This window comes from Grammomys surdaster, unplaced genomic scaffold (assembly GCF_004785775.1).
Source record: "Grammomys surdaster isolate TR1022 unplaced genomic scaffold, NIH_TR_1.0 126086, whole genome shotgun sequence".
NCBI lineage: Eukaryota > Metazoa > Chordata > Mammalia > Rodentia > Muridae > Grammomys > Grammomys surdaster.
The window spans coordinates 561,138-577,651 of record NW_021620894.1 but is presented as its reverse complement, the minus strand read 5'-3'; the positions used below and the strand labels follow the sequence as shown (position 1 = coordinate 577,651).

The 16,514-nt window shown below is 51.2% G+C and overlaps 1 protein-coding gene across 3 annotated transcripts in view; it reads left to right on the top strand.

Moving 5' to 3' along the window:
- The first annotated feature begins 1,276 nt into the window (after nt 1-1,276).
- Pknox2 (PBX/knotted 1 homeobox 2) overlaps nt 1,277-16,514 on the top strand; it is a 273,157-nt gene continuing 257,919 nt past the window's right edge. For 2 of the 3 annotated variants that reach the window (XM_028755806.1, XM_028755810.1), the window contains exon 1: nt 1,277-1,344. The gene's annotated coding sequence lies outside the window, so the exon portion shown is untranslated. The remainder of the gene's footprint in view (nt 1,345-16,514) is intronic. The other variant, XM_028755809.1, reaches the window with a different exon arrangement.

Here is a 16,514-nt window from a genome sequence, read left to right as displayed (position 1 = left end):
CTGAGCCTTTGGATCTAACGGTTCTCAGTTTTTGCCAGCATCTGAGGCAGGGGAGGAAGGACCCAGAGGCTTGGAATGGAGCAAAGGGCAGCCTCTATCTTCTCCGGTTAGATTCTTTTCTGGGAACCTGGCTGTCTGGTTTCCCTCTTAGCTTTCCTTGCTTCCTCTGTCAGTGACTTTGTCTAGGCTTCATCCAGGCTCCTTGCCTGGGGTGAGGGTCACAGGATCCATTGCCACCTGCCTGTGGCGGAAACAGCTCAAGAGGGACAGAAGGGATTCTCTGGTCCTCTGTGTAGGAACTGAGCCTGTCTGTATCCTGCGTGGCTGAGCCTACACTTGGCTTTTAGTAGGAGAGTCATCGTTGTTGACTAAATGGAGACGTGTGTGATTACACTGGCTTGCTTTGGCCTTCCACTGTAGAAGAGACTTGGGTGAGGAGCCCGTTTGGTGTCTGGAATAGATTAGACCACTCCAGCAAGCCCAAACTGAGACATACTGTCCCTAACCTTACAGTGCCCCAGCCCCTGGGACACACCGGCTGGCTAAGCATTTTTAAGAATGAAACAGCAGTGGCTTTTAAGCACTTGCCTGACATTTGCCATGGGATAGCTTCTGATAAGGCCCCTTCCCTTGTTATCTCGCCCCCGAACTACCCCACCACCCCTCGGATGAACCGAGCGTCAGAGGAAGCCTACAGCAGGAAAAAAAAAAAAAGCTCTTGAGACCAGGGATAACTAACCACCTGAGCACCTTTGCTGGGGCCAAGGTAATGAGAATTATTCAAATGCAATCATAAAAATGAGGCCAGCCGGGCAGGAATGGGGTGGGGGTGTAATGGAGGGAACATTTCTCGCCAGTTTGAAGATTTCTATTTTCTTGGGGTTCTCTTGAGGTCCACAGAAAATTTCACCTCCTCTCAGCCTCTCCAGCACCTGGTGTCTTGGAACTCTGCACCAATTGATTGCTAAGGAGGACACAGATAGGGGTGCGTCTGAATTTCTGGGGTCCGCTGCGCTACCTCTGTCAGGCAACCCCAGGTCTAGGATGCCTGCTGCCTCTCTCCAGCAGCAAGCAGGCCAGAGCCTCATATCTGAGCCGAGCCTCCAGTAGAGGGAGACACTCCAGCAGCTCCTCGCCTGGGAAGCGGCCGGGGCCAGGAGTGGGTGGGGGAGATGGGGGGGGGGGAGAGAGGGGGGGGCGGGACCGGGGCGGGGTGGCCCCCCGGGGGGGGGGGGGGGAGGGAGTCCGGGGGGCGGGTCCCTGTGCCGCTGACGTCCCGAGCAGTGCTGGGAAGTATAGGCTGTGTTGTCACGCCGGTGTCAGTCTGATGAAGATTGGCATCAGGTAAGCTGTCATTCATTTCCATGTCAGAGACGCTTTTGCAGGCGGCGGCGGCGGCGGCGCAGCGGCGGCGGCTGCTGCTGCGGGCGGCTGCCTCAGAGCGCGTGTGTTTTATTCCAGTCCCCAAGCCAGAGTATTATTCATTGCGACAGGGCAAGGAGGAGAGAGGGAGAGAGGGAGGCAGCAGGGAGGAGAGAGAGGGAGGCAGCAGGGAGGAGGGAGGCAGGGAGCAGAGAGGGACGGCGGGAGCGTGCAGAGAGAAGCTGGGGAAGCGCCGGGAGAGCGCGGAGCGAAGCCGCGCGAGGGGAGGCGAGGCCGGGCGAGGAGGCAGCGGCGAGAAGCGCGCGGCCCACCGGCTCCCGGACCCGGCCGGTGCGCAGCTCCGTGCCCGCCCGCCGCGCTGCCGCCGCCTCGCCCCGCTCCCCTCGGGTCCGGGGCCGGGCGTGCATTGTCTGCGGTTGCGAGCATCTGGGCAGCGGACTCAGAGCGTAGCGGCCCGAGAGCCTGTAGCGGGCGGGCTGGGAGCCGTGCGCCCGGAGCTTCCTGGGACTCGAGCCCAGGGACGAGCGCGTCGGCCGGAGTCCCCGCGCAGGCGGCTCCCGGCTGGGCGCTCGGTGGGGGCGAGGTTGGGAACTGCGGGCGGGCTTCGGGTTCTCCTTGCCCGGGCTCTAGGAGTCCTGTGGCTGGCGCTTTCTCGGTGTCACCAGCCCCGAGCTGCCTTCGAGTGGTTGGAAGCGGGAGCAGCCCTAGCCTGGGGCCGGATGGCTGGAGTCAAGCAGTGGCGGCTGCGTCCTGCCGGGCCCGGGGAGGCAGGGAGAGTAGAGAGGTTTACAGGAGGATCAGTGGGGACAGGGGAACATATGTGTGTGTAAGGGGTGGGGGGGGTGTCAGTCAGAGAAACCAGAACCCGAGGGGCGACGCTCAGGGACTCTAACTAGGAGTAGGAGGAGAATTTGTAGGGTCACCGGCTTTCTGCGTATTGTTGGATCTTTGGGCCGGGGAGGGGAGGAGGATTAGGGGGTCGTCAGAGGAAGAGCTAGAAGATAAATTCGTAAAAGGGGGGTGGGCACAGAAAGCGCCCCGAGCAGAAAGCCAAAGGGGATGGGGCAAGGTCCTGAATGTGCCGCGCGAAGTTTCTGTTTTCTTTCGGGTTAGTCTGGCTCCCGAAGCCAAGGAAGAAACGAACGCAGTGGGCCGCGCTGTCTGGAGAGTCCTTCACCGGGCAGCCGGGGTTCCCGCGCGGTCGGAAGACGCGGGTTGGGAATGGGAGGGGGATGCGGATTAGCTCTTAAAGGAGGGCTGGGCTTCGGGGCAGGCTAGAGTTTGGGTCGCAGAAATCAGGCTGTTTTCAGAATTAGGACGGAAGGACCACTGTGTAGTTTTATACGCCGGCAAAGACAGAGGGCTGGAGGTAGGCGCCGGGGCCCCGGTTACATCCGAGGCTTGCCTCTGGAGTGGGTGACGTTTTATTTTATTTTATTTTTTAAAGAACTGAGACTCGGGATCAGGTTATTGAAATGTGGGGAGAATTGTGCGTCGGGGTCCTGACAGCGTGCGGGAGGAAAAGCTTTTACGTAGGCAAGAAAAGTAGTTGATCCCAGCCATGGTTAGCGAGCCCCCAAACGTCTGCTCCTTCTCCCCCTAAAGGGAATCTTGAGGATGAGAGGATCTGAGTGCACAGGGCTGAATCCTAGGAGAAAGACTCAGGAAGGTAGACAAAAATAGGGAGATTCAGCATGAAGTGACCGGGTAGCATCATCCGGGTCCGAGTGGGGCCGAGGAGCTGGCCCTGCAGACTTAGGCTCCGGGAGTCACTTGCGGTCTGCGGCCTCAGTGTGGCGGGTTGGTGGCCGGTGGCCCTCCGGGACAGCGGTCGGCGACGCAGGCAAGCGGGTCGCTAGTAGAGAGGTGCCACTGGGGTTTGAGGAATCGTGGCTGCCACCAAGGGAAAGATACTCCCGAACTCGGGAATCCTCATCGGATCTGCCGTCTGTTTATCCGCAAGCGATGCTTGCTTCATCCCGGAGCGAGCGCACAGGGCGGCCCATGCGGGCAAGGTTCTGCCCTAGAGGGAGGAGGAAATTCGGGGTTTCCTTGCCCTCACGTATGTTTTATTGGGACTTCTCCAGGCTGTTGGGTCTCTGGAATTCAAATGTTCTTCAACTAGTAGAATCCAAGTTAACAAGCTTAAGCAGATCTAAACATCCGCCCCCCAAAACACACACGCCCAAATCTGAGAAATGGTATTCAAAAGCAACATGGTGTTATACCAAACTCTGGCCCCTTTGCCCTCTCACTCTGCCTCCTGACCTTCCCCGTGGCCCATGGACCTTGGTGCAAATGTATGCGTGTGTGTGTGCCTGTGGGTAGGTGTGGGGTGCCTCTTATTTGGGGGGCTCATATCTCATACTCAAACTGCTCCCTCAAGGCTCGGGCCTAGATCAACAGTGGAGGGGTCCAAAAGAGGGGAAGAGTGGATGGGGGGAGGGTTGGAGGGTGTTACACTCTGGTCATTTAGATAAAGAGTGCATTGAGGGATGGTGGTAGGTGTGTGTGTGTGTGTGTGTGTGTGTGTGTGTGTGTGTGTGCGTATGTGTGTTGGGAGTTGATTTTCTCTGTGCATGCTCACACCGTGGATTGAGAAAGCCAGCTAGCCCTTTGGGGGCACTGAAGCCGCAGGACCCAAGAATGGCCACCGCGGCCGGGGGGCGCGGCGGCGACCGCTACCAGGAGCTGTTGTTTTCCAGACTTGGAATTCCTGCGCGCTCTTCTCCAGACCAGAGCTGAGCGGGGGAGGGAGCCGTGACCCTACGGAGACTCCCCGGTCACCGCCTCCCTTTTGTGAGATCGAAAGGCATGAAAGCCTAGAGAAAGAGGATCTGCAGGGAATGAGGGCCAGGGGGTTACTCGAGGGAGATGGGCCTAGCAACAACCACAGTAAAATGCCTCGTGCAAATCGCAGCGAAGTGTACCCAACTCGAGACTGGCTGTTTTATGATCCTTTCTAGGAGTTTACTGCTCTGTGCTTTTAAGTCTATAGATTGCTTTAAGTTAATGAAAGTGCGGCTTTCAAAGGGGCCTTTTTATTGTGCGGCAGCGACAAATCTAGTACCTCCCCTTTACTCTTCCAAAATGGGCCCATTTAGAAAGAGGGAGCTTGCTGGGGTTCCCACATGAACAGAGCTGAGGGATGTGGGTGAGGGGAAGGACACCATTTGAAAATGAGGATTAATAAAAGACAGTGTTCGCGTAATTCAGGAAGATGAGTTAACTTCTCCCCATCTACAGTTCCATCCGTGCATCTTTCAGTTGCCTCTGGGCTTTCACAGAAGCTAGCTGGCTTTAAAGGTTGCTTATTGCCTCTATGGTAGCCCCCTCCCACACTGCTTTATATAAAGCCTGACCTTCCTCAATACAACAACACAAACCGGGTTTCAGGATTTTAACGCGGTTACTAATTCTGACTAAAATATTTACTTGTGCCCTGGGGGAGGGGCCTCGCCTTGCAATCAGCAAGATGGATCGGTTTAAAAGGCTGGGAACCCGAGAAAGAACAAGGAAGGCTGTTTTCAGTGTTTTTTTTTTTTTTCCTTCCTCCTTTCAATCTATTTGGCACAAAAGGTGAGATGACAAGGGTTTTGACTAACACAGAAACTGCAGTGGGGCCTGCCTGTGGCTTTGACCACATGTCATAACCATTTAAACTGTGGTTACTTGTTCAAAGCTCAAAGCTTCTCCAAGCTGGGTTTCATTAACTCGACACCAGTTGCCTGGAAGTTCAGTAGCAATAAATTGCATAAACACATTTGAAGTAAGTTAGTGATGAAATAAGGAGAATTACTGTCTTGTGAGTGGAGAATCCTGAATTCATGGAGTTCTAACTTAACTGGAAACATACTTTCCCTCTCTTGGCCTTAAAGTTTATAGGTACACCAGAGTGTGTGTTCAATTTCTTTCTGCCATGTCCATCTTCAACCCTGGGCTGTAACTCATTAGAGACCAAGGCCTAGAAAGCAGAAGGCTGGATTTAAAAGGGGGTCTCTATTAGCTCCATTTAGGAACTGAAGCAGAGAGAGAGCCATCAAGATCAACCTGATTTCCTTGCCCTTACTGAATGCATTGGGCAATACAAACAGCCACAGAGCGGGGCAAATTAGATTTTTAAATGTTAGTCGCTTAATAATACTGCGGTTTTTTTTTTATTAAAGAAACAACCAATAAAATTTATAGGCTTCCAACATGTTGCAAACTTTCCTTGGTATTTATTTACACCCCCCACCTCACCTTTCAGAAACGCAACCTCCAACTTTGGACTTTGGTTCCTGATTTATTTAATATAGAGCACACTTTAAAAATTAATTGGAGGCGAGTAAGCAGTGTGGTTATGAGTTTTCCTTTATCCTCTGCCGTGCAGCACTGAGTGTGTAAGATATATATATATCATATATCTATATTATATATAGATAGATATAGATATACAAGATATATCTTATATGTGATGCATATGTAATATCTCTATATATGATACGTATATATGGTGCATATACACACACACACACAAATATATGTATGGTGCAGTTTTTGGAGGTGACAGCACATGAGGCAAAGTATCTGGATCAAATAAAATGCAGATCCCAGGATAGAGTGGGTGCAAGGGTACATGTGGGAGAGGCAGAAGAAGCAGTATGAAAAAGGAAGTGTCATCACGAGCCTCCGTGAGCCTTGAATCTAACCAATACACCACACATTGTACAAGACACTTCACATAGAGACCCGTGACTTTTATTGAAATTGAATTATGTTGAGAAGCAGAATTTAGAGGGAGGAGCTGAACTTGCTGGGTTTTACCCAGGCAGCCTGGCCAGGATAGCTGTGATGGGGCTCTGCTAATTTAATTAAATTGAATACCTGACTGCAGGGAGGAAGACAGGAAGTGGTGGATGGTAATCAGGGCTGGCGGGTCAGCATGCTGAGCTAGTATTTGGGCTGGAATTTGAGGGCCTGGCTCTGTGGCTCCAGCGGGTCCCCCAGCTGCCAGGCTTTGGTTTCTTCATCTGTTGAGTGGAATGTAGCACATGTTGTCCCCTTTTAGGCTGCAAGGAGTGAAGGGTGGGCATGAGGAAAGCACAATGCTCACTGTAAACAGTAAAGAATACAGAGACAGAGGATTCCTAGCAGCCAGGTCATGCTCTTCCGAATGTGCTTCCTTCCTTGCCTGGATCCACAGCCTATCCTCACAGTGTGTGAAGAGTCTCTAGAGTTTTGTGAAAGGACACAACTCCTGCCTTGCGTCTTTGAATCTGAAAACCCTACTGTGATTTCATACAGCACTCGCTTTGCCAAGAGAGGCTGTCGTGGCTGAATTGGGGAAATCAGCCTGCTTCTCCCTCAGTGATTTCCCTCCAGAATACCCTTCATGCCTCCAATGTACACAGAATGGGACATATCAGAAATATGGGCTCTGATTTTTTTTTATACTAAGGGGGGGGTTAGGGCCCAACTCTGATTGGTGTGCAACATCTGGTCCGGCTGGGGTGTGGGGGGAGGGATGGGTGCTGGTCTGGAATGAGCCACGGCCTGGACCTCACTCAGCAGTCTCCATTCAGACAGATCAAAGCAGATTCTAGGGGAGAAAACCCAAGAAGTACACCCGCCACTTCTTCAGAAGCTCACACTTGCTGGTAGATGCCTTCAGTCCCAGTACCGGAGTTTAAAATTGAGTGTGCCCTGAGACCGGAGACGTGTCTTCAGTAGGATGGACGCTCCTACTCTACTGGAAGCTTTTCTTCCATACACCCTTTCCAGCTGGTCTGGCTTCAGGTCGCATTTTGGTCTCCATTTTCATTGGGAGTGAGATGATTGGGGGATGGGGCGCAGATGAGACCCAAGAGAGAGGCAGAAGCTGTGGCAGTTGAGGGCTGAGTTCTTCTCCCAGAAGTCTTCTAGAAACCCCCAGGCATGAGGGAACACCAAGCCCTGGAACAGCGTGGTTCACAGTGCACCATGGAAGTAGGAAAGAGCTTGATGAAACGGGGGAGGGGGATATGTTTGACTTGGACACCTATCCCTAGTCTTCCTTGCCTGCCTAGGTTTCTAATTACCAGAAGGACCACTGCTGTTAAGACCTATCTCACTAAAAACACATCCCCGTGTGTAAGAAGAAACCCTAAACCAGGCAGGATATTTTAAAACTGAAGCAATGAAGATTAGATTAAGACTCCACCAAACAGCCTGGTTCTCGTATTATTTTTGGCTGGAATGTGGAGAAAAACAGCTGGCCCTGGGGCCCTGGGCAGACTCTGGAGGCTTGAGACAGGGTTGTGGGGAGTGGGTTGGGGAGGGGGTGTGGAGATGTTCTCTGCCTAGTAGGATTGTGGCCAGATTCTGTCCTGCCCCTTCTAGGTAGGGGAACAAAGGAGGAGGTTGTGTTGGGAGAGGAGCAGATGCAGATGGGTCAGAAAGGGGTCACAGAAGGTCTAAGTTACAGAGCACCAAGGAGCCTTTCGATACCTCACTTCATTAAGAGCTAGTGATTGTGTTTAGTGTATGAAACCTCCACTCTCAGGCTCGGAAATCCAGCCATTCTCCACCTGGTCTTGGGAGGAGCCTTCATGAGCTGGGCCTGAACTGAGTGGTGGGGAGAAAGAACAGGTAGTTGACTGAGATTCCTGGTAGAATCCATCATGAACCCTTGTCCTGCCTTCCTGGGTAGAGGCAGCACACACTTATTGCCATTGGTGTGCCTGGCCCAGTCCTGGGAACAGCTGGAATGTGGCATGCAGGGTTTGCAGAGGCTCGGACTTATCATCAGACTAGTGCATTTAGAGTCTCACTCTGCTGCTCACCTGCATGGGTTTTAAACACTTGCTTAGGATCTTTGTTTCCTCTCCTGTAACCTGGGGGATGATGGAGCATAGCTAGCAGGGTGGAAGAAGGAATCCCTGTAACCGCCCGGGACTATACCAGGCACAGAAGAACAGCTCAGTCCTGGTTCTCCTCTCCCACATTTCTTTGGAACAAGAATCAGTAGGTGGGTTTTTTTTTTCAGCTTCCTCTTTTCCATTTTTGTTTCTCTGGGACCAGGCATGGGCCACTTTGCAGATCACTGCACAAGCTGGGCACTCAGCTCCTTGTTGGGAAGCTGGGAAGGAAAAGAGATGTACAAGTCCCAGAGCAGCTGGAAGTGGGAGGGGCACAAACACCGGAGGGAGAGACTACACAGACATGGGAGAGACAAGGTGCCCACCAGTTGTTAACCAGAGGAGGCAAGAGTGGGCCCCAGAAGGTGAAGTAATCAGGGCAGAGTGGCCTCAACCAGCGGCTTCTCTGAGGAGGTGAACCGAGAGGAGGTTCTTAGCAGTGTAGGGAGGGCTGGAGGGGGAGGGGTGAAACCCGACACTCCCCAGGTCACAGTGCTCTGCTCTCAGCTAGATGTCAGGGTGACTGGGGGTGGGGTGAGTAGGGACAGCCTGGATTAGAAAGAATTACTCAGTCCCTCTGTCTGTCTCAGGTGTCCAGACATAGCTTCTCCCTTTTATGCACGGTAGATTCTGAGGGGACTTTTTGGTCTGATTTCTCATTGGGTGCAGTGCGGATTAATCGGTTAGTGTGTAAAATCCACATCCTCCTTACAGCCCAAGCAGAAAAAAGTAACGACTCCAGGCCCAACCCTAGCCTGACCATGTTCTGGACCATGAAGCAGAGCAGTCAGTGTGTTGGAATGATGGAGAGAACAGGGGGCAGGTGTAAGGGTGACAGACAGTGGGCTCCATTTCAGACTCCAACTGTGACTAGCTGTATGACGTTTGATGGGGGTTGAGGGCTTGCCCTCTCTGGATGTTAGTATTGTCAGGTAACCAACCAGGAGCTTTGACTTGCTCCCAGACGTCTCCTTCAGCTCTAAGTTCTTTGAGTCTATGTTTCCTGCCATGTGGATGGCTTCATGAACAAGAAATCGACAACGGCCGCCATAACACAAACCCAAGCAGAAAGTCCTAACAACACACATACATGCAACAACTGCAGAAGCACTATCCCTGGGGAACCAAGGGGCGTGTGCACAGAGGGTTGGATCTGATGTTTGCAGTGGCTTTCCTGGGACCCATTGTGAAGCAGCATTTCCTTCTCCTGCAGAGACAGCTGGATGCTGGGAGAAAGGCTTTGATGTCTGCATCTGGAGTCTGTCTCTGATTCTGCGGCCACTGAGCTGTGTGTCCTTGGCACATCTTTTAACCTCTCTGAGCCTTGGTTTTCTTAGGGTTAAAAATGATACTATGACTACCAGGCGTTGGAGGACCTGTGAAAACTGTAGGAAAGACACCCAGCAGTGGCACATGGCCCTCTGGGAATGGTAGTTTCTTCTAGAGAAAATATGTTCCCACCAGCTGTGATGACACACACTTTTTGATCCCAGCACTTGGAGGTGGAGGCAGGTGAACTCTGTGAGTTCAGGCCCAGTTTGGTCTACAAAGAGATATCCAGGATAGCCAGTGCTTACCAAAGAAACCCTGTCTCGAACAGTGCTCCCCTTCCCCCCCTCAAAAAAAAAAAAGAAAGAAAAAAAGAAAAAAAATTCCCATCTGATCCTCTGAACTTTCCAAAGCTAGCCAAATGGATGTCACTAAGTCATTTTACACACAGGAAAACCTGAAGTTCAGAGTAGCCAGTGTGGTAATATGCCCACCTGTCTGTGACAAGACACATCCTCTGAGATGGTCCAGGTCTCCCTGACTGCCGCTGTCCTTTTCCTTTGTGGGGACTCGGCTCCTTGTTGAGCTTCTGCAGCTGACTTGCCAGGCTTTACCTGTGCCTCTCCTGAGAATTATTATTTTTTAAAACAGAAACAAGCTCGATTCACCTTCCCCATCACCAGCCTTTTGTCTAACAAATACTGAGGAGAGCTATGGGCTGTTATGGAAGCCAAAAACCTGGAAGATATATCTATATACTTAATTTCTATAAGCCCTAGGCCAGACAGGGTTAGGCTAAGCAGCCGAAATAGGTAGCATTAAACACAGAGGTGAGGAGGAATAAACAAGACAGAGACAGTGACTGAGGGAAGCTGGCTGGGCTGTGTGTGTGTGTGTGTGTGTGTGTGTGTGTGTGTGTGTAAAGCCCTTGAGGGCTCAGTACCAGATCCTCAGCTGACTTGTCTGGCAGATATCAGTCCTGAGAGTTACAAAGTACAGTTAGTCATTTGTAACAAGGAATAATTTCTCACCAGGCACAGGTTCCATCCTTTCTAAGCTGGTCCAGTCTGTAGAGCTGTCCTCAAGCTTTCTCTAGTGCTGTTAAGTGCCCCTCTTTCTGTCTGAGGTCTGAAGGCTTCCTTCCTTCTGGAAGCTGCTCCTGCAGCCTCCCGCATTCCCACTGTAGCTGCAGGACCAAGAGCACAGACAAACAAAGCCAGAGAACCGTGCTGCAGGCTCAGGGTGCTTGATAATGGTTTATTCTCACTTCTGTGTTCTTCCCGAGGCTCCACTGGTCACTCAACAGATGTAGCCTGGGCCACTATCCATGGACAGTGAGTGTGTGGGCCTCACTTCCTTAGACCAGATTAACACAGCAACTGAGCAAGTGTGTGATTTCAGTCTATTAGCCTCTCGGAGTGTAAGCCTGATTGTTTTGTAGGAAAGGAAATTAAATGGATGTTCTTCTAGGTTTTTCTGGGTCTGCTGCTAAATCAGGGTGAGGATGCTATTGACTGCCCAGGCTGTAGTGTGTTCACTGGTCTGTCAATAACCACAAGTTGTCGTTGATGATTGAGATGCCTGGTGTCGGGGACATTCAGGCCATAGGTTGTGGGTTTAGGCACTTTCCGTTAGATAGTAAGATGCACTTATTTGGATACAGGGGTAGGGAGAGCACCCATGGAGTGTCCTGCTGAGCTCTCCAGCCTTGGAGGAAGCCAGGCATGAAAGCTGGGTAGTGTGGGAATAGTTAGTGCTGTGCCTGTGGTCCTGAGCAGTCTGGATAGACACTTCGGCTCCTCCCTGGCTATGCCCCTCTCAGTGTTGGAAGAGGACAGATTCTTCATATCAGGGAGGCTCCCTTCCAGTGTTTTGACTGCCCACCTCCTGCCTGGGAGTATCTCCCTACACTGAGCTATCATCAAAAACCCAAGAAAGAAAGTGAGACTTAGAACTGGAGACTTAGTCCAAGACTCAGGAGATTGTATATGATTCTATTTCCAATGTCTGGGCCCGGTGAGTTTTGCTGCTTGTGGCAAGGAGCTATGGGGAAGTTGCTGGGTTCCTCTATCTTCTTTCCCATGTGCAGTGACATGCTCACAGGATGCTCACACACAATGTGTGGTGAGGGATAGGGCATCCTGTGGGCAGTGTGCTCACAGTGTTCTCTTGACTGCTGTATGGGAAGATCTAGAGTACCCAGAATGGCATGCTCGCCGGGTCCTCCTGCATGCTGCAGGGTGAGTGAGTTCTAGGCTCTGGCTGTGATAGGATAACGGTGACAGGAAGGTGACAGTGCAGATGGTGAAGAAGCCAACCACCCAGGCTGGGGCCGTTGGCCCAGACATGGGCTCACTGTGTGACAGTGAAATTTGACTTAGCTTTCCTTGTCAGTCAGCTAGTGGATGGATGATGGTGGTACTTCCCCTCGAGGCTGTAGGAGAAGATCACGAGAGTTAACGTATGTGGATGTGTTACACACGCTGTATAAACATAAGTAACAGCGCCTACACAGTGCCTCACATGTAACATGAGGAGGGGGAGAAAACCGGTTGGCACAGACTATATGTTTCTTATTAGTTTAAAACAGAGCGCGTGCACACACAAATACACTCTCCCCCTCACGCTGGCTCACAGCGTGATGACAACCATGTTGATGTGATTGAAAGCTGGCAGGATGCCTTTTCACGGCTGCCCCACTACTGGGGCATGAATGGTCCCCTCGGGGATTCCTGAGTGCCTGGTGGTTTTTCAGACTTCAGGTCAGAGTCACCTGGGCAGAATGGTGTGCCTACTATGTGCCTGCACGCTGTCCTTTAGGGAGCTCCATGTACTGTGCCAGGCTCATCAGCTGAAAGTAGGCCTCCGTTTCTTCCCGGCTGGCATTGTTTATTCAGTAGGCTTTTACTGAGCACCTTTTTCAGGTATGGGGGCATAGCAGGGAACTAAAGCTGGGCTTCTAGTTTGCGCGTAAGGCTTTGTGAAGAAGAAGACATTTAGGCTTCATAGGTCATTGAGGGGTCTGCTCCTGCCTGAGCCGTGAACTGCAGTGTGGCAGGAAAGGTGACTTATGCCTCATTCCCTACAGAATCAAGTGCCTCCAGGGAGTAGCTTTCAGGAGCTGCCTTTGTACATTGCAGGCATGCCTTCTCCGTTCTTGCTGCAGCCTTAGTTGGGTACTAAGTACCTTGGGTACCCAGAGATGCCACACTCAGAGCCACTCTGATTTCTGACTTCATGAACACCCATGTCACATGGCATCAGGGACCAAGCCCATCCCTGCCCACACCAGGCACAGAGTGGCTGTTCTTACTCATCCTGCTGACTGTTGAACTTGGAGTCAGGGAAACCACAGACATGTTAGCTAACCCTGAGCCTCAGTTCTCTAGACATTGAGATACAACAGCAATTGTCAACTCAGATGGCATCTACCCTCATGAAATGACACAAGATCAGTAACACCATCACTCTCAGTTCTGGTCACATTCCACCTTTGTCCCTCTTCCACTGTCCCCAGGCATACCTTCATTCTTTCAGGATTGCATGTAATTACTCTGCAGATATTTTGGGGGTACCCAGACTGGATTCCCAGGGCATTTTAGTGCCTGGGTTAGGGCATCAGTAGATGTAGCCTATGTCCTGATATTAAAAAGCCAGACACCTTAGCTACTTTTCTATTGCCATGATAAGACACCATGACTGTGGTAACTTAAAAAAATAAAAAAGCTTAATTTGGGGCTCACAGTTCCAGAGGGGTAGAATCCATGACCAGTATGGCAAGGAGCATGGTGGCCAGCAGGCAGGCAGTTACAGAGCTGAGTGGGGCAGAGACTGACAGCTCACCAAGATGCTGGGAATGATGGGAGTCTTTTGAAACCTCAAAGCGTGCTTCCAGTGACACGCCTCCTAATTCTTACTCCAACTAAGGACCAAGCAAAACAGTCAAATATATAAGCCTATGGGGGACATGCTCGTTCAAGCCGTCACATCAGGTGTGGTGGCACAGCTGTATCTTCCGGACTGAGGGAGCCAAGACAGGCAGGTCCTTGGGGCTCACTAGCCAACCAGACCCCCTGAAGCAGTGAGATCCAGGTCCACTGAGAGACCTTGGCTCAAATAGAAGATGGAGAAGTGATAAAGAAAGACACCTGACACTGACCTCTGACCCCCACGTGTGCATGCACAGTGCCCCCAAACATGTACAACACACACACGCACACACAGTGAGAGAGAGAGACAGAGAGAGAGAGAGAGAGAGAGAGAGACAGAGAGAGAATGAGAGAGACAGAGAAACAGAGAGACAGACACAGAGAGAGACAGAGAGAAAGAATGAGAGAGAGAGAGAGAGAGAGAGAGAGAGAGAGAGAGAGAGAGAGAGAACACACTGAGAATGACAGTTCAGTCCTGTAATCTCAGCACTTGGGAGGTGAAGACTCAGGAGTTAGGTCAGCCTGGGTTACATGAGCCACTGTCTTTTTTTTTTTTTTTTTTTTTTTTTGGTTTTTCGAGACAGGGTTTCTCTGTATAGCCCGGGCTGTCCTGGAACTCACTCTGTAGACCAGGCTGGCCTCGAACTCAGAAATCCGCCTGCCTCTGCCTCCCGAGTGCTGGGATTAAAGGCGTGCGCCACCACCGCCCGGCCATGAGCCACTGTCTTAAAACAACAACAACAAAAAAGCCCAAAGCAGCCAACCATCCAAAACAAACTAAAACTCCACACAGACACAAGACTCTAAGAGCTCTTGAAGGATGAGGGTCAGTGACCAGGAAGATGTTATAAGGGATGGAGTCTCTCAGGGAGATGGGTTATGAGAGTAAAGACGGATGGGAATCGTGTTGCAGGCATGGGATGGTGGGTCCACAGGCCCCTAGGAGGAGGAAGGGCTGGTAGCCAACTGGGGCCTGGGAAGAGAGACAGATCTGGAGGATCAAAGGCCCGGAAAAAACTTAGGAGAGAAACCTAGTCTGGCCCCTGGAGCTTCAGGAGAGGTAGCAGAGTCTAGACTGAGAAGTGGGGGTAGAGACCAGGCTGAGTCCTGACACAGGCCTGGGCAGGGAAGGAGGTGCCTACTGTCTTTCTAAATGGAATCAAGACAGTCAAGTCCACAGCTGGCCGGTTGGTCCATCACGGAAGGAGGACTTCACAGTGAACACGTGCACCATGCATTTGGTCTTCACTCAGATAAGCAGTATCCAGTTCATTTATGCAGAACCTTGAAGGTTCGAGCTCTCACTGATTGAAAGGCCATGCGTGACTTGACTCCTGGGTCGGGATCCAGTCCCCACGGCCTCTATCTCACTCATCTATCTCATCTGCGCTAACCTCTTAGGCCTCTCTGCTGTAACTGAAGCGAGTCATATGTGCTCCCGCCTCAGGGCCTTTGCGTGCGCTGTTCCAGGAGCCCAAGCACCCTTCCCCTACATATCTGTTGCTCTGCACTGTGTCTTGGCTATGCTTACACCCAACCGCCATTCTGTTCCATAGTGTGATCCTCTCCAAAAGCCAAACTGAAACCTCTTTCTCCCATCCCTGACCCACTCCCCAACCCCAAACTCAATATCTAGTTGAGAACAAGCTTGAACTAACTTCTGGTCCCCATGCTGGAACTGAAGGCTTGCATCTTCATTCCTAGGGCTAGAGAACAAACCCTGGGCTTTATCTATGCAACACAGGTACTCTGGCCATTGGACTACCCTACTCTACATGTTTATTTTACATCTCTCCCCTTTCCTTCCTCCCTGGTCCCCTTTCCCCCTCTCTCATTTCTCTGCTGGAATCCAGAAGAGTACATAACTGGAGTAAAACTTTAAGCAATGCTTGTGAATGAGAGAGTGAATGAATGAATGAATGAATGAATGAATGAATGGAATTGATTGTGTGTTAAGTTCCAATAATTTTTTTTTAAAAAAAAAAAAAAAACACATGCTCTGAAATGAACTCAGGGACTGTCAGAATGGGAAGGCACTAAGTTTCTAGGCTTTGAGCAACTCTACCATTTAACAACTGGGCAAAGGGAGGTCCAGAGAGGTTAACGAGGGTTGTGAAGGATCACACAGCACAGAGCTCATGAATGGAGAGTCATACAGAATTTGCTGTGGGACTCTCCTCATAAAACTTTTCCTTTTCTGCAACAGCTCCCTGGGAATGAGGGTCCGCTAGGCTGGTGCTGGCTTCTGGTGTTGTTTCCTATGAGACACTTGGGGGCCATCTTTGGAAATGTTGGGAAATGCTGTTTGATAACCAGCTCAGATGGGTTTGCTCCCCAGTATCAGGAAGTAAGATGAATGAGCCATCAGCGTCTCCAGTCAGTTCACAGGGAATAACTAGGCCTGCCTTGTGCATTGCATTGGCCAACCATCGTTGGTCGCCTGATAAGTCAATCGGGATTGGGTGACGTCATGTGACTGCTCAGATTTTCACCTTCCCTGTGACAGCAGAAGTCAGTAGAAGGAAACAGACCAGATTCCAGTTCCTGCCGACAACCACGTATATGGTCGGCTTAACTGTGGTCAAGTGGCTTAATTTATATCTCTGGGACTTCATTGCACAAATTGGGGCTGTGATAGCCATCCTGTGGTGCTGTTTATATGTCCTGAGGCAGGTGAATGCCTGGTGTCTGGTGGATATCATATGTCACAGGATGAGCCATTGCTTTGATTCACAATGGGTGTGTGTGAGGGGGGTTGTGTTGAGGCAGACAGAGTAGCATCCTCATTGTCTGAAAGGCTAGAATGAAGATTCAGCCTCTAGCTTCTCCATATGGCCTTTGCCCTGCTCACAGCTGTGACCTGGTCTAACCGAAGCTCCTGGGAGGAGCTAGGGAAGGACACTTGGATTTTTATGGGGGGAGGGAAGGGTGAGGGGAGGGAAGAGGGGAGAGAGGAGAGGAGGAGGGAGAGGGGCAGAGGGAAGAGGAAAAGGGGAGGAGGGAAAGTGGAGAAAGAGAAAGGAAATGGAGAGAGAGAGGGAGGGGGAGGGGGAGA